The sequence below is a fragment of the Psammomys obesus genome, unplaced genomic scaffold, assembly GCF_907164565.1.
Source record: "Psammomys obesus unplaced genomic scaffold, mPsaObe1.curated_primary_1811, whole genome shotgun sequence".
NCBI classification, from domain to species: Eukaryota; Metazoa; Chordata; class Mammalia; order Rodentia; family Muridae; genus Psammomys; species Psammomys obesus.
In genome coordinates, this window is record NW_026585690.1 from 1,475,253 (window position 1) to 1,496,090 (window position 20,838).

Sequence of the window (20,838 nt, forward strand, 5' to 3'; positions counted from 1 at the left end):
AGCAATAGACACGCTAACACAGCAGAGCTCAGGAGACCTCAGCCTTAGACAAGGAACCACAGGAAACAAAGGGTTACTAAGGGAGAGCACACCGGGTGGTTCTCCAGCACCAAGAGGTCAGCCCTGAAACCATCATATGCATACAAGTAACATTGGACAGATTGATCAAGCTACATTTACATATTTAGGAATATATGCAGGTATATATGAATAAATATACATGTTCAACATAATACCATTTAAAAAATACCATAAATTTGACAGAATAGGAGGGCACATGAGAGGAGTTGGAGGGAGGATAGTGAAAGGGGAAAATGATTTGATAGTATAAACTTAAAAATTATTATAAAAAGATTACCTTTGTAAGTGGTAAGCCAAATAAAATTCTAAAGTCCAGTAAATTAAGACCTTGATTTTTAAAACTGGAACTAAGAATGGCACATTACTGTGACAGAATTGTGCTGCCACTTTCTTATTTTGTGCGTCTATGGCAAACCACTTTAAGTAATCAGGTTTGGCATTTTGGATTGCTATGTCTGGTCAGCACTTGGAGTTCTTGTTAAAACTGGGCCTTAAAAATTTACCAGTAATTATCTTTTATGGTTGACATGAGCAAAAACGATTCCTTATTTATAGCAAAAATAAACTTTCCTATTCTCAAAATAATTTCAATAATAAACAAATTGGGTCACACAAAGCTCATCATTATTTCTGTAGACAGAGCAAGATACTCTGCTATGTATATGTAAATTGTATTTGGCATGCCTTAAGGAATTTGTCACATTCCTGATTCTGAGCTTGGGAAAGGTGTGAAATGACTGAAGAGCAGGGGAAGAGATCAGGCTCTGCCCTGACAACTCCCACATGACTTCAACTTGATTGAGACATTCTGGTATGTTGAACATTTTGTATGATCAAACCCTGAAAATACTAAACCCTGAAAATACTAAGAGTACGAATCGTAGCTATACATGACCTGGGATTGGAAGAGAGCAGACAGGTTGCCATGACAAACAGCCCCAAAATATCTTCATATATTATATTCAGCAGGATGGAATTCAATATTGTAGTTCGTCTTCACAAAGGCAGCACAGAGCATATGGACCTGGCTTTGCAACAGCGTGTGTAAATAAGACTCCTGCATTTTTAGTGAATATTAAGATCACACCAACCATTTGATATGATCTACAGAAAGAAAGAGGAAGTTGTGACCTTAGCATTTATAGACATTCTTTCCAGAATAAGGAAGGTGTTAGCTCTGTTCTGCTGTTCTTTGCTCAGACCACAGCTGAGGTGCAATGTTGAGGGCTCACGCAGTGGTTAGCACTGTAGCTTAAAAGAATATTAAAAAATTAGAGCATTGTCCAAGATTTGTAGTCCCCTGCCAAGGGAAAGCAGTACTTTATAAAAAGGTAAGTCATAATTTGTACAAAGCGTTGTGTTAAGAACTTATATAAGAAATTAAGTCTTACATTAATGCTATAAGTTACATATTTTTATGACCATTTATATGTGAGGATACTGAATCACGGTTTTGATAGGTTTTTTTTTCAGGGTTATATTGCTATAGAATAGAGGAGCCAGGATCTAACGTAAGTGGAGTTTCCCAACATGCACTTTCCCTCGGAGGGAAAGTGTTCCTCCATTTTGCATACGGCCCAAAGCCCTTACGTGTGCGTGTGCATGTGCGTGTGCGTGTGCGTGTGCGTGTGTGTGTGTGTGTGTGTGTTTGCATGCATGCACATATTGGAGGCCAGAGGACAATTTCAGGTATAGTTCCTTTAGAACTGTTTATCTTTTTTTTTTTTTTTTAAGGCAAGGTCTTTCACCAATGTTGAGACTACAAACATGGCCGTCTGCACCCAGCTTTTATGTGGCTGCAAACTGAGGTTCTTGTACTTGCATAACATACACTTAGCTGACGGAGCTCTCTCCAGCCCCTAAGCTCTTATTCCCATTTTAATTTAAATTTTTGAGAGTTTCATAGACGATTACGCTGTATTTATATAATTTCCATCCCTCTCTCTTCTCTCTCCAGTTTCTCCTGTGTCCATCTACCCAATCATCTCTCTAATTCATTATCTATTCTTCAATATTTATCATTGTTACACAACATACTGTGTGTGTGTGTGTGTGTGTGTGTGTGTGTGTATGTGTATGAAAGCTACTGTGTGCAGTCAGTATTGTCCATATGTGTGTGTGTTTAGGGGAAACACTTAGGATTGGGAAACCTGTTAGGCTGTTCTCCCAGGGAGAAAACTACTTCTCCCTTTTTCAGAAGCCAGTGACTGGCTTCTTTACCTAGGGTTGCTCATTTTGACAATTTCCCCATCTATGTTGTCATGTTGACTGACGTAGTCTTGCTCAGGCAGCCCTATTATTGAGAGTTCATAGATGTGTGTCCTTGTCTCCATCTGGAAGACACTGTCACCCTGCAGCGGTTGTCCTGGTTGCCTTGTGCTTACCTTCCTGCCTCCTCTTCTGCAGTGCTCCTGGAGCCTTCCATATAGGAGTCATGCTGTAAATGTGTCGGTTGGGGCTGCAAAAAAACCTGTATTTTGTTCAGTGGCAGATCTCTGCAGTAGCCTGTATTTGCTGCAAAAAGAAGTTTCCTTGATGAAGGGGTGAGAACTCTTCTTATCTATAGGATAAGCATTTAAAATATGGTTGGAAGCTGTATTAACTTAATAAAATGGCAGTAATCGTTTTCCTCTGGGACCTTTGGCATCTCCAGCCATCAGTGGTTGGCTAGGCTTACAGTATCAGCCATGAGTGGTCCTTAAGTCCATTCAGACAACTACTGGTTGCTCCCAATATATAAGTGCCACTATTGCACCATTGGGAATGTCTTGACAGATGTATGTATGTAAAGGATGTACCAAGATCCAGTCTTTGTTTTTAGAGAAGCTACGAGGGGACAGCTTATATTCTTGACCTACGATCAGCTGGCGAAAGTATCTGGCATTTACCAAAACACTCTGAAGAGTCTGTATAACCAAGTTGCATTCTGGGTCACAGTTTCATAAATTATATATGTACTTTAATTGGAGTTAACACACGCAGGGTGAACTCTTCCCTTAGGAGCCAAAGGCTAGCTAATAAAAACCCCATTGTCAGACAAGAGACATGTGCCTTTGAGTTGCTGGTCCAGGGCTCCAAGACAACCCCAAAACAATATGTTCTCTTGTAATTGTCCTTGGTTGCTTCCCAAAAATTGTCAGTAAGACCCCACTGCCAAAGAAGTGCCTTCGGAGACCTGCTGCATGAATGTTCATCTCCTTTCCTGTTCAGATGCAGAGCTAAAGGACATTTTGGGAGTATTTCATGGAGCTGAAGGAGAAACTAGATATCCTTAAAAGAAAGCAAAGAAAAGAAAAGAAAGGAAAGAAAAGAAAAGAATAAGTCTTTTATAGTCTTGTGTCAATCAATTTAAAAAGAGATTTTATAAAATCTTGAAGAATGCATTTCTGTGATACTCAGTTATATGTGTAAAGGCCTACAGTTAGACAGAGCTCTTTGTAAACATTTTCCACCAGACCACTGCTAAAAGCCTCCATCTTTGATGCAGTGATTTTTTTTTCTGAATTCATAGTCTTTTGCCAGCAAACACCATCAAGCGATCACACGCTTTATAAGACTACTCCCCTATCTGCAAAAATGATATCTGAGAGCTAGATTTATCTGGTGGAAAGGATGGATGTCATTAAAACGCTGTGCTCCGAGTTCTATTATTGTTTGCATTTGAAATTACATCAAGAACGACACTTCAGAGACATCTTAGAAAAAAATCACTTATCAAGCACCATTTTTGTGAAATTTCTCATGACGAAAAAGCATTGGAATGTTTTTTTAGAATAAATCTTATGGTAGTAGATAAACATCAATTCTTGAAATACTTAAGTCTAGGCCATCGTATTTATATAACAGAGGCAGTAAAGATAACGTGCCTTACCCACAGTGGGACAATACAAATGCTTGTTGACATGCTTTTTGACTTATATGGCACAAGTGAAGGAAGTCTTGAATATGACAAAAAAAAAAAATGAATTGGCACATGGGAATGGTTTTATGAAGCTTCCGAACACAATAGTGGAGGAGTTTAGGGATCTTGAGAAATTAACAAAGGCAGCAAAGGGGAGATTTTAGCCTATTCACCCAACCATAGATGGAAAAATGACCAAGAAGGGCATGTCTTGACCTGGCTATTCGTATAGATGGAGGAAATATAACTAACAAGTTGGTAGATAAATATAAGAGAAATTTTATTTTATTTTAAGTTGGCACTTGGTTTTTCCTAATGTAAAAAATAGGCTCTTTGGGTTTATTCAAGCCCTTGAATTTTGGTTGCGTGCAGCGCCAGAGGAGGTCCCGCCCATCCTCTAGGACACGGTCACATTTTATGGTGGCTGTTAAGTAATTTCAAAGGATGAATGGAATTGTGAACACTTTTAGTGGTAGTAATACATATGGGTCATTTCTTTACAACGTTTCAACATTTATGCAATTTCCTTAGAAGTCACAATTGACACCATCTCCCATTTCTCACATCCTGCATGTAACAGTGACGCAAGTTATTTTGTTATTGTACATTCTATGCGGCTTTAAGAACAAATAAATGTATATGAACGAGCCATCGATCCTTTTCAGAAAGTGGTTAAGAAAGAAGGTTCCTAATTTGATGTGATGGATAACTCAGTTTGTTGATATTTTGACCCTGCCTTTATATTTGATGTCAAATACTAAATTCGATTTATCTGCTGGATAAGAAGTATGCTGGTCGTTTGATGGCGTGAGAAGCACTCAGTAATCTGACTGAGCGTTTCATGTCTCAATCAGTTGCTCGGGTTTTTCCCTTTCAAAATCGTAGGTGATATTCAAGGGCTTCCTGTTTGTGTTGTGGGTTCCTCAGGAGACAGAGCATGAAGGACGAGAAATGAAAGGCAGGTGTGGGGGCGGGGTGTCCTGGGCCAAGAAGGTCAAGCAGAGGTGCTGCTCCGCTTCCTCACTTCCTCGTCCGCAGTAAACAAAAAGTGCTGTTGACTCGCGTAACTTTCTGGTTCCTGTTGGTCATGAGTGCTGATGTGATCACGCTTGAGGTTTTTTTTTTTTTTTTTTTCTTTCAATCGTTTTGTTTCTGTTGCTCTTGCCATTGCGTGTTACGTTTGCTGGAAACCAGCTCTAAACCGGGCCTGTAGACACGCTTGTGTAGACTACAGCTGTCTCCAACAGCTCCCTTCTGTTTCCAAGGCAGCTGTGGGTGGAGAGCGGGTTTCTCCTCAGAAGGAACTGAGGATGAACGAGGCTGAGTGTTTCTTTCCACTGGCGCAGACTGAATGGGGTCTACTCTTGTTAGTTTGAAGACAGCGCTTTTGCTTTTATTGTTTTTAATTGAGTTTCTGATTTTGAAAGGGCTCAAAAAGAATACCCCCCCCCCCAGCCTTTTACTGTTTCCCCAAGTGGCATCATCTTAACGAAGGTATTGATTTTGGTGTCATGAAGGCACAGAACATTTTTATGAACTAAAGATGCCTCATGCTGCTACCCCAAGTGCTAAAATCCCTCCCCCACACGCCACTCTGACTGCTGGCAACCGCATTATTTAGCATCTGTTTGTACAGTTTTGTCGTTTCACCTCAAACAAACGGAATCGAGCTGTGTATAGCCTTAGAAGTGGCGGTCCTCCCCAGCACGACACTCTTAGAGCAGTGGTTCTCAGCCTGTGGGTCGCGACCCCTCCGGGGGTCAACTGCCCCCTTCCACAGGGGTCACCTAAGACCATCAGAAAACACACATACTTACATCACAATTCATACCAGCGGCATTATTACAGTTACGAGGCAGCAATGGAAATAATTTTATGGTTGGGGGTGGTCAGCGCATGAGGAACTTTGTTAAAGGGGCGCGGCAGCAGCAAGCAGGTGGAGAACCAGTGCTCTCGAGGTTTGTGGGTGTTCATCCGGCTCGCCATGCATGCCGTCACACCCAGGCTTTCCTTCGCGGAGTATTTCTGCTCCGATCTTGGTGAATGTTGGTTGATATTTCCAGGTTTCGAGCTCAGGAGCACAAGTCTGAAGGGAAAGTTTGGTTTCAGCCATCTCCATTTATATTTGAAGAGACATGGCAGTCGGTGCGGTATGACAGCTGTATTGGCAGAGCTCCTTCTGTTCTGCTTATGATGAGAGGGGGGTGGGTTTCTGGGAGTCCCCCCCATGTGGGGGTAAATGCTTCCTGAGGGGTGGGATCAGAAGAGCATTCGGCTAGACAGAGGCCATTCTGGATTTACCCTGGTGCCACTCATGACATTTTTATACTAATGTAAAGGCAATATATATTCAGTAGACACTGGGCTTCTAATGGATGTTTGGTATTTTCTCATGCTCATGACATGTATTACTATATTTTCTCATACTGGAAAGCAGTGTATTTATTTGTTTGTTTGTTTATCGTTCACTTAATCAGGTTTTCTAGACAGGGTTTCTCTGTGTAGCCTTGGCTGTCCTGGACTCACTTTGTAGACCAGGCTGGTGTCAAACTCACAGAGATCCACCTGCCCCTGCCTCCCTGAGTGCTAGGATTACAAGTGTGTGCCACCGCGCCTAGCTTAGCAGTGTTGTCCTTGTCTTATAGAGTGCGAAGCTATGATGCTGTAACGTCTAGGTGTAGTTGGTGCATTTTTGACTCCATGGTATTTGAGCTTCCAACAGCTTTATTGTAAGTGGAGGCGGGGCATCTGCACCTCCACAGGAAACTGATACCTCGCTGTTGAGCAGGATGAAACAATGTGCAGCCTCGTCCATGTGTCACAAAGGGGATTCACAGCTGCTGGTTGTCATTACTGAAGCAACGTGGCCAGAGGACACAAGTTAGCTCCTGTCTACTACCAATGTGCTTCAGACTTTAGGTGGCCTAGAACGGCAGAGATTTGGCCTCCATATTAAACTCTAAGTATTGACTTGTTAAGAAGGCAGATTGCTTTTAATCCCAGCACCCAGGAGGCAGTGGCAGGCAGATCTCTGTGAGTTCAAGGCTGGCCTGGCCTACAGAGCAAATTCCAGGGCAGCCAATGCTACACAGAGAAACCCCATTTCAAAACAAGCAACAACAACAAAACCAGCCAAGGCAGACTGCTGCTAGCTGACGCGTGTGCTTAGATTCTTGAGTTCAGTTTTGGTTTCTATCACAGGTTGATACATGACATCTGCCCTGCGGCCATCTCTGGGCACACAGTGCTATAAAACTGGCAGTCTTTCACAGCTGTCAGTTAGGAGATGGGGTGCCCAAAGGCATGGCCCCAGAGAACACTTGTGTGTTCTTTCCATGAAGACTACTTGAGCGTCTAGAGGAGAAAGAGAGAAACAGCTTAGAAGACTGTGGGAGGGGTGTTGGGAGGGGAGGCGTACACTTATATAAAAGGCTGTTAGACAGGAAGATGAAGCCTTGGGAAGCATAGACCTAATTAAGGGAGGTATAGAATGTACCACATAGAGTCCGATAGGCAACTTTTGAGGCGTGCTCCTTAATGTGAAGTGATCTTCATATGGCATCAACCCCAGATTGCTTGGGAGCCAGAACATGGGGAGATTTGATTTGGGGAGAGGCCTGTGCAGGATCGTGAGAGGCTGTGAAGACTAAGTAGAAAGCAAGACTCTCAGCCATTAGAAGAGGACTAGACAGAACCAGGAGGGATAGAATGACTGATCTCAATTTCATTTTCCCAGCAGCATTTGAGGCTGAGGCTGACTGACACGCAGTAATTCCGTTTTTATTTATTTCAGCCCTGGTAGATTTTCCTTCCAGCGAAACTCATTGTGAAGCTGAAGGGGACCGGACAGGTACTAAACACACTTTGGAGAGTCCTGCCTTTAGCGTCTGAGGTCAGAAATAATTTATCGTTCTCTGGAGAGCTGGAGAGTCCTCCGCCCCACCCCCCTCCATTCCTCCTCTCTCAGATGGCCCTCCCCGCAATGCAGGCAGGCTGCAGAGCGTACTCACCAATACTTACACTTGGTTTTTATGGAACCTGTTGCTATTTCTGGTGTTTCTCAGCCCAAGGAGTTTGCCGTAAACGAGACAGCCTGTCTTCACTACAAGGCTGTAACAATAGCAGTCTCCACACACTGGGAGGCTTCTTGATTCAGGCAATCACATGCGATGTTTTTAGGTAGATTTGCAAAATTTCCACATCTCGCGTACAGTGATTTGACGCTGTACGGAGGTCATGCCCCCCCCTTTCCTGGTCCCACCTTAAGTGGTGAGGCCCACTTAGGGTACCCCAGCTGGCTACTGTGGCCTTGATGCTACATCATCAAACCATTTTTGTCTTCTGGCTTCACACTTTACAGAGGAGTCTGTTCAAGCACTCAGGAGAAATGTGAGTTCTCTAGAGAAGTGGTCAGTGCTCAGACGGGATGAGTAATGGGATAAAGGAAGCCACAACGGATGGGAGATGAATGAGGCTCGGGCTGTCTCCAGCACCAGCTTCTAGCCCTGCAGATGCCGGAGGAACTGGTGTTTGTTTCCAGAGAGGTTTGTACTTGTCCAGTCTCACATATAAGGAAGGGGCTGAGTGAGAACCTATAACTGATTTTGAGTTGCCAGGTGACACGTTCTTGAAAGAATGGTATCTCCTCATACCCTGAGGCTGGGATGGTCTTAATCATAGCTGCACTGTTGTTTGGAACAACTCAGTCTGGCCACCGTGTGTGACCTGGGCTTCCTCACAGCATGAGACTGGGTTCTGAAAACTATCATTTTAATACAGTGATGTGGAGGGCCTATCATTTTTATGAACCAGCCTGAGAAGTCACGTGGCATCATGCCTGTCATGGGGTATTGGTTAAAGCGCGCATCAAGATTTATTATCACCAAAGGGGGAACAAATTACAAATCCTACCAACTCAATAAGGCAAGTGTCAACATCACTGTGTAATGAGAGCCCGTGGGATGAGATACATTTCACTAATGTGCCACAGTCTGCAAGCACTCTAAAGTGTACGGCATATGCTGAGTACTCAGTGTTAGCTATCAGTTATTGGAACAGAATCCTGTCAACTCCAAAGGAGGATGTTTGAGGAAAGTTCTGGTATATTTCTTCCCTTTTAATTGTGTTACAGCATACTTGTGCCTGAGGCTGTGTGAGGGAGCATCCCTGAGTCCGAGGACGGAATGTAGGCCACACTGGGGAATGTATCTGGGTCATTTACTGCTATGATTTCAGTCCAGCTGACTCAAGTCCCATCCTCATGTTCACTGAGGCTTACAAACTTCAGATGAAAGTGAGTAAATGTTCCTTGGCACTGGTCAGGGTCCCTCTGAGGTTGAAAGTCCCCGAGGCCAGTAGCCTCATGGACATCCTGGGAAGCCATTAGGTTAACTTTGGAATGACCCTCATTTGAACTTCAACCTTAAAGCCAAGTGGATTAAGTAGCTTAGTGATGGAAACAGGAGCCTAAAGCCAGAGCTTTGGGGCTTTTATTGCAATCAAATGAAATGTAGGGAAAGGCTTCCCCGATTCTTCTCAGACCAAACACAGGAACAGCAGCAAGGCCTGGACCCCAGCCAGTTGCAAGCAGAATTCTCCAGATGTGCCTGATGGATCCTGCAAAAGTCTCCTTTCCTTCCATAATATATTGTCTTCCACCTTAAAAAAAATGTCTTGTTCCTTTTAATTATAAAGAATCTATGTAATTCTGAAATAGGATAACCACACTCACTGAAAACTTCAGAGTGGTTCTAACATGTGAAACGAGTCCTAAGAGGTTTGCACTGCCTCTGCGGATGCCATTGTGCTACTCTGCCTGGGCTTTCCCCTAGTTTATGCGTAGCTCTTCTGAAGCTCCAAGTGGTCCCCATAGGTTAGAGAAATCTCTGAGTTAAACATTATGGTAGGTTAGTGGATCATAGCGCTTGTGTCCTTGTGGACCGACTGAATGGAGTTGACGTGAATATCTAGGGAGAGAGTAAAAATCAAAATCCAGACCTGCAGACTCACTGGTCAGCCAGTCTCAATGTCTGCTTGTTCCCGTGCCCTGGTTCTTCCCTTTGAGAATAAGAACTCATATAACTTGTTTTGGATGTTTAAAGCATCTAGAGGTAAAAGACTTTAGGTTTTTAAAGTGATGGGATTTTAAAGAATGGGGTGCTTTTAAGGTTGCACTTTGTTTCTTATGATATCGACATGAGGAGAATTGAAAGGCTACAGTTTAAAATGATGTCTGTGTATGCCAAGTTGACAAGGGGATGGAGTGTCTAGTCAATGTGACATAGCCTAGAGACACATGAGAGGAAAGCCTTCACGGAGCTATTTCCTAAATTAGATTGGCCTGTGGGCATACCTGTGAAGGATTTTTTCTTGATTTTGGTGACAGCTTCCATGAGCAAGTAGTCCTGGACCACATAAGAGAACAAGCCTGTTGGGTAGGAAGCAGACTCCCCCATGGTTCCTACTCTACAGCTTTGGCATCAGTGATTTCTCTAGTTAAGGGCATATTCTGTCTGAAATAGCAAGCAACTCTATCTTCTAGTTCCTGCTTACGCTGCTCCTGATCAAAGCTCCTCCCCTCTCCCCACAGCAACAGAAAAGAAACTAGACTAGCCTGCTTGGATTTTTATCTTGTGAAATCTCTGCTATATGGTGGAAGAGAAGATACTCTATCTGTTTAACTGATCTCTGAACAAAAGCTCCAGAGCTTGTTAGGAAAGATAACTGACCATTCTTTCCTGGAACTTGCTGACTTAGCTTTTGGAAGAGCAGGTGCTAATTTTTTTTTTTTTTTTTACATGTGTCGTCCTGCCCTTTCTGGATCCATTCCATTTTAGCTAGACTTTCTGTTGCTGTGATAAAACATCATGACCAAAATCAGCTTGGAGAAGAAATAGTTTATTCCAGTTGACAGTTGTAGTTCAGCATAAAGGGAATTCAGAGCCGGAGCTCAAGGCAGGAACTTGGAAGCAGGAATTGAAGCAGAAGCCATGGAGGAGCCTGCTTACTGGCTTGCTCCCTCTGGCTTGCTCAGATTGCTCTCTTATATCGTCCAGGACCACCTGGCATATGAGATACCTCGGGGTAGTAATTCTTCCAGTGAGCTGCCCTACGCCACATCCTTTATTAATCAAGTAACTGCCTGACAGACTTGCCTACAGAACACGCTTAGTTAAGATCCCCTCTATCCAGATATGTCTAGGTTTATGTCCAGTTGATAGAAACCAACCAGCACCACTCAAAACCTGAAACTTATAGGAAAGAGTAAAGCAGGGTGTTAAGGGGGACAAAAGCAATGTGCAGAATCTTGAGGGTTGTGGTCCCAGACCAAGAGTCATATCCTGGATCTTGTAACCATCATAGTCATTCAGGGTATCAAAGCAGATTCGTGTCTGATTCCCTTAATTTTTGTGCAGTCAAGGGACAAAGAGAAAATCTCCAAGCAACAAGGGAGTATGAATAATACTATTGGAAATGAGTGATAACCGTCTCCAGATTCATCTCCTTAGGCAAGGGGATGTTCGGGGACCTGAAGGCATAGGCACAGGTTTTAGGGAGAGTATGATGGGTCAAGGGGGAACACTGAGTTAGGGTATCTTTTATATTTGAGAACAACCAAAGGCATTTTTTTATGCAAGGACTCCAGAGCGCCTCACCAACATGCCTTTCTTATGAAGCTTCCTTGGCCACACCCACCAACTGGACAAGAAGCAAATAAAACATGGAGATCGAGAACATAGGTCTACAAAGAGGAGATTCTGAGGTGAGCTCTCTCCAGGGAAGCAAACATTTGCTGTAAATCCACTCACAGGCCGAAAGTAATTAAAGTGCCCCAAATTGTCAAACTTGAGAACGTAACAAAATTCTAGTAAAAAAGAAAGTAGATAGTAATCATGATTTGTAGTGGCTCTCCTGATTTATTTATTTTTAATTCTGAAATGTGTAAGATATGGTGATAGTGTTTTAAAGTAAACTAGCTTTGACTTGCTAAGAAATAACAAATTTTCTCAAATTGCTATGTTCCCCCCCACACCCCCTTTTTTGTCTTGGATTGTTTTAAGCTAAGTAGTACTTGTACTCTTGACAATACTTCTGGTAAATAATGCAATTCACTTTATTACAGAACCACACTGTGACTTTCCTCATCTGTTTTGTATCTCTCCTCTCTTGTTCCCTCATTATCATACCCATAAGGTCCAAGACTTATTATTTTCTGTTTCTTTTCTTCCTTAATTTGTAAAGTCGAGGCCACAGAGGTAACCACACAAGCTGCCCCCATCTACAGTTTGAGGATCCCCTTCTTGTGAAGTGTCAGGTAGCGTGTTATGAAGATGGGGAGGGCAGTACCAGTACCATATATCATGTCAAACTTTCCAAATGCCCTTTTCTGCAAGCGTTGTTTATTGATGCAGGGAGAGGCCCTAGGTCCAGGGTACCCAGATCTTGCTTTGGAGACAAGGACAGTTTCCCAGGAAAGCTGCTGTTAATCTAAGTCTTGTGGCTGTTTGCTCATTTAAGATTGTACTTTATTTTTTCTCTCTCAGGATTGAACATTCCAGGAAGAATAGATGGAGAAGTAGGAACTAGCAAGGACCCAAAGAGGTCTCCTGATGAGGTGTCTGAGTTCTGTTACCTATCAATTATGAAATTATCCCATGCACATCCCACTGTGCTTTGATCTAGAGTTTGCTGTCACAAGCTCCTTGTGAAATAAGTGACTTAGCATGTCATGCTTGCACAGGCCTTGTAGAGAGGGTCCCTTTGCGTTTCTGGCAGTTTCTGTTCCTCAAGCTCAGTTTGAACTGACTTACACTCCTCCTAATGGTTCCTAACTCCTGAGGGCAATTGTTGGACACATCTTTAAATGTGTGCCGTGTTCTTTATACCCTTGTTCAGGGCTTATTTCATTTCAAGATGGCTAAAGGACCCTCAGATTATGATCCCATGCTTATCAGAGTTGCCATGATGCTTTCAAGACGGCCCCCACAATGTTGAAGTGTGAGATGTAAATGTTGGTAGGGAGACTCACACAGGTGTGCCTCAGATTTCCTTAACAGCTTTCAAAACCAAAGCCTTCTACTGTTAAACTATCCCCTTCTCCCTCCCTGGGCTCAATTTTACACTCTGGATTACAGCATATGGCAAGATGCTTTTTCAGATGTCCAGCAGGAAAGGCCATGGATTCTAATTCCTAGCACCTCTGTTATACAAAGATAAGAATGTTAGAATGTTGATATAAAAATTTAGGGAGAAAAACTGATCTAGACAGTAGTCTCTTTGGATTCATCCATCTGCCATCTGTTTATCCTCTGTCTATTCAGTGTCTCCTGGTTTCTGAATAAACAACATTTTAAATGCGGAACAATGATAGCTCCTGTCAGGGACGCGGCACCCAGGCCATGTGACAATTCTTACATGCAGGTGTAGTTACAACACCCCACTTCTCCCATGGTTCTAACTTGATGCAATTTCTGCAAAGCAACCCTGTATCTTCCCATTCCCAGAGAAAGCTTGCCATCTGTTCATCAAACTTGGACTCGCTGGAGGGAGCAGCTGCAGTTTCTCTCTCAATCCGCATGTGTACATGATCATTATCAAGTGAAAAACTTGTGTTCTTTTCTGCTCTGAGTAGGAACTGCACCATCAGTTGGTCCCAACCAGACTGTCAGTGTCAACCTCAAGAGAGCAAATCTGAATTTTGCTTTTAGTAAAGCCTTCTTGGTGGATATTAGACCCTCATGCAAACTTTCTTTTCTTGGTTTCATCTGAAAATGGAGAAAAACGTATTTCTTTCACTCCCTGAGAGTGAGGAAGTGTCTTCAAGCTCCCTCATTATTGACCCTGGAGGGGTAAACGTTCATTAAACTCTGAAAAAATCTTTTTACAGAGATCTTAAACTCAGTACTTTTGGTAGCCAATGCTGGGATAGACCTCGAGAATATGGGTCCAATGCTGCTCAGTTTCTAACTTTCATCTGTCTCTGCTAATCATTTTATGACCTGTTATTTACTTAATGTACACTCAAGAGTATTTTAGAACAATTAAATTTGCACACTTTATTGTAAATATTGTTTTTATTTCCTCAGATGAACGGATGTGATGAGAGCTGTGTGAATACACCAGTTCAGCTGAGCCCAAAGCCTTTCTATCTAATTATCCCTAGGCTTAGGCCTGGAAGCTTTTAGCCTCTGTACAATCTAATTTTCTGCAAGTCCAGACCTTGAAGGCTTCAGCTTCCAGCCTGCTAACCTAGGCCTAGAACGTTTTCAGACTTACTGCTGAATAAGCTCACCCTTCCTAGCTTTCTGAACTCTGGCTGGCTGGTTCAGCTCAGCTGTTCTGGCTTGAAACTTCTCTCCAAGCTCAGTGATTCAAACTGGCTTCTCTCACCTTCTCACTGAATTGTTCTGCTTGGAAAAACTGCCTCTGAACTCCACGAATGGAGCTGCGCTGACTGCACAATCTGAACGGAACAGCACAAACTCAACTGGATTGCACTGAACTCCACCATCTCTCACCCTGCGCTGCTCTTACGTAGCCCCTCTTTCCAGTCTGTTCTTGTTAGAGTAGGGTGTATCCTATCTCTGACTCATTCTGTCAGATATTTCTGTGATTCATCACTTTGTCTGTCCCTCAATTAGAAGTCATTTTCTGGGATTAAAGGTGTATACAAAAGGTATGTCTGTATTCTAGCCAGATGGATTGAAGGTGTGTACTAAGGGCATGTCTGTATTCCAGCCAGATCATAGTGTAATCCAGGGCCTGCCTGTATTCTAGCTGGATCACATAGACCTAGAAGATCTTCAGATGTGATCCCCTTGCCAGAGCAGCCGTGTTGCTGGATTAAAATTTCTCTACAATTTATAAACGCGAAGAACTGTTCAGATATGCCATATGTATTACACTTAAAAAATTTTAAATATAAAATTTACAGATATGTGCTTTTCGAAGTCGCACTGAAACAAACACATGGCCTTTAAAAATAAAGAGAAAGAGACTGTGCACTCCCTACTCTCATTGTTAAGATGGTGATACGGCTGGGGACTCAGCTTACTCAGCTATGTCCACTGTGCTTGCAGAAGCTCATCTCTAGACACTGCAAGTGTGTAATAGTTGGGCTTTCTGTTGCTGTGAAAAACACCTGAGCAAAACCATTTTAAGGAGAAATTATGAATTTTGGTTCAGTATTTGAGAGGTTTCAGTCTAGGGTCAGCTGGATCCATTGTTCTGGGTCTGAGGGAGACAGAATCTCATGGTGGTGGGGATGTGTGACAGATAACACCTCGTGGTGACTCAGAACCAGAGTGACAGAAAGGGTCTGGGAACAATGTTTATTTTTTGAGGACACATGCCCAGTGACCCAATTTCCTAAGTAGCTATCCTTTTTCACAGTTCTACCATCTCTCGTAGTCTATTCAAAATCGAACCCATTAGTGGTATAGCTCAAGAATGGAAACAGTGCCTTCGTGATCCTGTCACTCCTTGAAGGCTCACATCTAATGACTACTTTCAGGGAAACCAAGTATTCAATACGTAATTCTTTTAGGGACAGGATCATACCGAAGCCCTTATAAAGTGACATCACAAAATCCTTTACTTAGGCTGGGTATGGTGGCACATTCCTCTAGTCCTAGAACTTAGAGTTGGGGAGATAGGGGTAAGAAGATTGCCACACATTTGAGACTAGGCTAGCCCAGTCCAAATGGTGAGTTTCAGATGATCCAGGGGCTATAGGAGACCTTAATGAAAAACCTGTAAAAACAAGTCCTGGTGAACTCAATGTGTTTGGACTTTTGAGTTGTTCCATGGAGATGGGCTGGTTTGGAAATATAGTTTCAGAGGTTGTGGACATGAGAAGATGTTAGGTATAGGAGTAGAAACTTCTCCATATGATACAGGGTCTTAGCCCACAGCCCAAGGAATACGTAGAGTTGTATGCAGTGCTTAAAGACTTTGAACACAAACAGATTTGGAGGGAGGGAAGAGGAGAGCCCTCCATAAAAAGCTGAAGGCTGCCACTCTTCGTACCAGGAACTATTTGGCTCTCCAAAAGGGAAGCAGAAACATTTTATAAGGACAGGTCTGATGCAGTAAGAGAAGGGGAGGGGGTGAAGACACCATGGCAAAGAGAATGCAGGAGGTGACTGAAGTAAGCCCAGAGAAAGAGCTGGAGTTACGTTTTTGAGGGTTATTCTTTCAGGATAAGCATGGACTTAAGTAACTGACTAAAGGCCAACTGAAATGGGTTTTCCTCATGTGTTCTCTGAGGATCAGAAAGAGTATCATACAATGAGACCCTCCAACAACTCCAGCTTTTTGAAACGAGAGACACCGGCCCACAGAATTGTTCTCATTGAATAAAGGGGAATTTATTTATTTGTTTTCTAAATGTTTATTGAATACATTTATGATATTGGTGGTGAACACTGAAACTATGGACAAGGAAAAGTCACAGTCTTCATCCTATGAAAATCATAATTATACAGAAACAACACAACAAATACATATACTCATCAACATAGACACATTCAAGCATCAGAAGTTTGATGACAAGACAATATCAATCACAACCTAATGATGAGTTACAACCATTCTGTGATGGTGCTTCTGAACAGTCAGTGTTTCTCTCTGTCCCCAAGATCATTTTTCCTCATTTTTCATTGTCGTTTATTGAAGAGTTGGATAAATTAGATCAGTCAAGGGATGATGTAGGAGAATGAACACAGAAGGAGGCAGCCACTTGGGGGACTTGATGAATGGTAGAGCCTTCACGTTGAATGAACGGCTTTGCATTTAGCACAGATTGCTACTGGTAGAAAGCCACCACAATTATCATTTAATACTTTGGAGGTGACATCTATGTTCAAGAAATTGCTTCATAAATAACTGGTTTCAATAAATAATGAAGACCTGTTCCATATCAGGATAATTGCAATATGTTCATAAGTTGCTAAAAATTCAGGAAACAGAGTGGGTGGTCTTGGGCTCATCCGTAGCATGTAGTGCTGCAGAAAGCGAGGACTGTGGCTGGAAAAACAAAGGCAAACTCAGGCTGGGGAAATCAAGAGTAGTTGAGAAACATGTGCCTTTTGCTTTTATTTGGAAAACACAAAAGTGGCTTTCTGATAAGTGAAACAAAATGTTCCTCTGTTAAAACCTGATAATACATTTACATTCGATGGACTCCGTTGAGTTTAAAAAATCAATAAGCTTGATTTGGGAAGAAGAAAATTATTATTTTTTTATCTTAACGTCTCTCATTCTAACTGGCTGCTTCAGAAGGCTGGATGTGTAATGTCAGTCGTTAGTTAGATTTTTATCACTGTGACAAGCTGAAATGGAGCAAAGTTGATGCCTCATGGTGTCATGGAGCCTCATGCCTCCAGCCTGTGGCTTCTCTGCCTCATTGCCTCTAGACCTGCGGCGAAGCAATGCATTGTGGTAGGTACACATGGTGCAGGAAGCACCTCATCTTATGCAGCCAAGAAGCAAAGTGAGAAAGGCAGTCGCTGAAGTCTCTGCAGGCCTCTCAAGGGCAGCTTTCCTGTGTGATGGTTGGTCTTGGCATCAGCATGACTGAGTTAAGAGATGTCCAAGTCTGGCAGAACTCCTCTCTCTCCATGAGGGTGTTTCCAGAGAGTGTGGGTATGTAGGACAGTGTTTTGGAAATGGAGCTTGGATGTGCCCGGTCCTTTCCCCTGGGCTGGTGACCCAGATGGAAAATCAGAAGAAGGATGTATGCTCACTCCTGCAAGCCCCTTTCTTTCTGAGTGTGTATATTGCTGCTTCAGCATCTGCTGCCGTCTGACTCCAGGGTCTTAAATCCGTCTTTCAGCACGGATTTAACAGCAGTGATTCTCTGGGGAATCTTCCAGGCTTTCAGAGCTGGATCTGGACTGCTGAGGCATCCCATTTTCTTGACTAGAAAGTCACCTGATTTGCTGATGACTGATTGCCTTTGTTGAGTTACTTAGCCCCTGCCCTTTGGGCCAGTTCTTTCAATTCTCTGTTTTGAAATATACTTGCATTTCATTGGTTCTGGTCCTCTACAAGAACCTGACTAATAAATCTGACTACTAAATCTGTTGATAGAATTTCCCATCACCAGGCTCTACCTTCTAAAGATCCTTACAGTCTCTTATGACACCATGGACTGGGGACTGAGCCTTTAATACATGGTTCCTTAGGGAACACTCACTTTCCACATGACAATAAACGGGGAGCTTGTACTTTGTGTAATGAGAGCACTTGTAGTTATGTGCAAAAGTTGTGGAGGCAAGGAGAAGGGTTGAGCACAGTGTCTCATTGGGCCAACATGACAAAGACATTGTACTAATTAAATATTTTAGAGAGGTTGCTTAAGCAGAATCTCCCCAAATCTTCCATTTTACTCATCTCCAAAACCTGAATAATGAAAATTTCTGGGATTTACTTAACTTAGCTATCTCGTGTTTCTTTGTCTTTTTCTGAGTATCATCTCTACAATCATCGAATACCCTCTGTGTTACTCAAGATTGCTTCTATCACCTCATAATGATGTGCTCATGATCCAATAAAAATAAATAAAGGAAAAGAGAATGAGGTGGAGTTTCTCTCCAGTTCTGTAATAATGTAAACCTGAGTGGAGGGAACATTTGGCACTATAAGCACCATGTTATTTTGGCTCATGTTTATACCTAGAGATATAAAGGAGGCCATGTGACATCTTGCCTCTTCCCCAGTGTGCCCTCCACTTGCTACTATCAGAATATTCTTCAGTGTCAACAGTGACATCGATGCTGAGCCTATTGTAAAGCTTCCAGGAATATTATGATGGAAGATTGTGTTATGAGGGTGTCCCGAAAAGGCAGTAAGGAACACGGGCTGAGTACCTAGGTGAGTCATACTCCCTGTCTTGTCTAATCTTTACAATACCTCTATGAGATACTGACTCTCATGTGTCCATTTGATAGACATGTATTGAAGGCTTAGAAAGGCTAAGCATTAGGTCAAGGTCATAGAAAGAAGTTGTAGCATCCAGTCTTAAAATCAGACTTAATTCTAAAATCTGTATTATTTAACCACTTTTTAGGAGAAAAGTCATAGTGCCGTGATTGTGAGCTGCTTTCTTGATTGAAGATTTACAACAAAATCTGAAAGTCATGGATATAATCTTGACTGTTAAAAAAGTAAAAACAAACAAACAAACAAGGATATCTAAAATATTAAAAATACTGTTTTATTCTCAGTTTTGTTTTATGTAAATCATACACCTACATCTTCTACACACTGATGACCTATATGCCACCTAATTAAATCTATATTTGAACAATATTTGTAAATTGTTGCCACCCCACTAATATACTGCATGCCACTTCACATTTGAATCACAATGATTTTTCTGGCCTATAAAGAGGCTAAAAGCCTTTTTTTGGAAATGAATTGATTGGTTAAGCTTCTTTTTCAACAGCAAATTAAGAAATTTTGAATTGGTATGTTCTCCTTTGTTGTATCAATTTCCCTGTATCAAATGAAAGCTTTCTAAATTATTTTCTTGACCTTAGATACTGCTATATAACTGAAATATTCTAAACCAAAATTGCTTTTGAGATTGTAAGGGCTTGAATGTATGGTTAAAAATTTTAATGGTGAGAAGTTAGTAAATAAGACTCATTAAAACAACAACAACAACTTTTTCTTTAGTTGCTGTTTTTTAACATCGCCCCTCCAGTCCCTCTCCTAGATTCAAGAAAGTGACAGAAATTACAGTTGGAAGTCTGGGTGTAGACACTATACTAAGGGGGGATTTTATGGCAGCTACTTTAAACTTATTTTATCTCTTGAGAGACTGTATAACATAATTTATGTTGCCTGCAACCTTACCAAGAAATAAGTAGGAAAAATTAGAGAAAAATGAAGATTTACAGGGCAACAGAGAGAACGGGAAAAGATTAATGCCTAGAATAGAAAAATGTGGGACAGAATAGCCACCACATTTGAGAGCAGTTGCATTCCTTCTTATAGTTTGGATGGAAAATGTCTCCCAAAGTCCCATCTGGTTGACTGCCTGGTCCCAGCTAATGGTGCTTTCTTGGGAGGCTGTAGAACTCTGGGGCTTTGGCTTGACTAGCAGAAGCAGAGCACTGTGGTGAACCTGGACGTTAATACGCACCTTTGGTCCCAGCTCAAGCTCTCTGCTTCTTACTCCATCAAGATGGAATGGAGTCCACCCACTACCTCATGCATCTGCTGGTACAGGTGGAATAGCTGCCATGCCTTCCCAGCCATGATGCACTACGCCCTTGGAAACCAAGAGTCAAGCAAACGCCTCTACTAAGTTGCTTCTTCCAGATATTGGTCATGAGGAAGATTAAACCAGTTCCTTGAAGCTTCTGATACAGAGTTTCAGTTTTTATATCCTCCTCAGACCCTACAGTGTCTCACATTCTCTTGACTCTGGTGTCTACATCTGATACTACATGTCAGTGGTGAGAGGACATGGGCTCAGCTCTTCATTGTCACCCCCGGCAATCCAGGGAGTTTCCTTAATTTTTAAAGGGACCTTAACATAAGCCAAACTGGGACTTGTGGCTTTAACACAGAAGAGAATTTCTGGAGTAGCCAGTATGGATTAGAGATGGAGTTTTTATTAAAGCTATTTTAATATAGACTCTAAGAGAGAAAGTTAGAAGAGAGGGAGAGAGGCTTTCAATAAGAAAAATATACCCATGCATGGGCATGGGCTTCCCAAGGCAAAGTAGGAGAAAGGAAAAGATACCCACATATGGCATGGGCCCTTCAACAGGAGAGGATCACGATCAGTATAGCATTAGGCATCTACACCATGTGGTTGGTCTCCGTTATGTCCCAAATGCTGC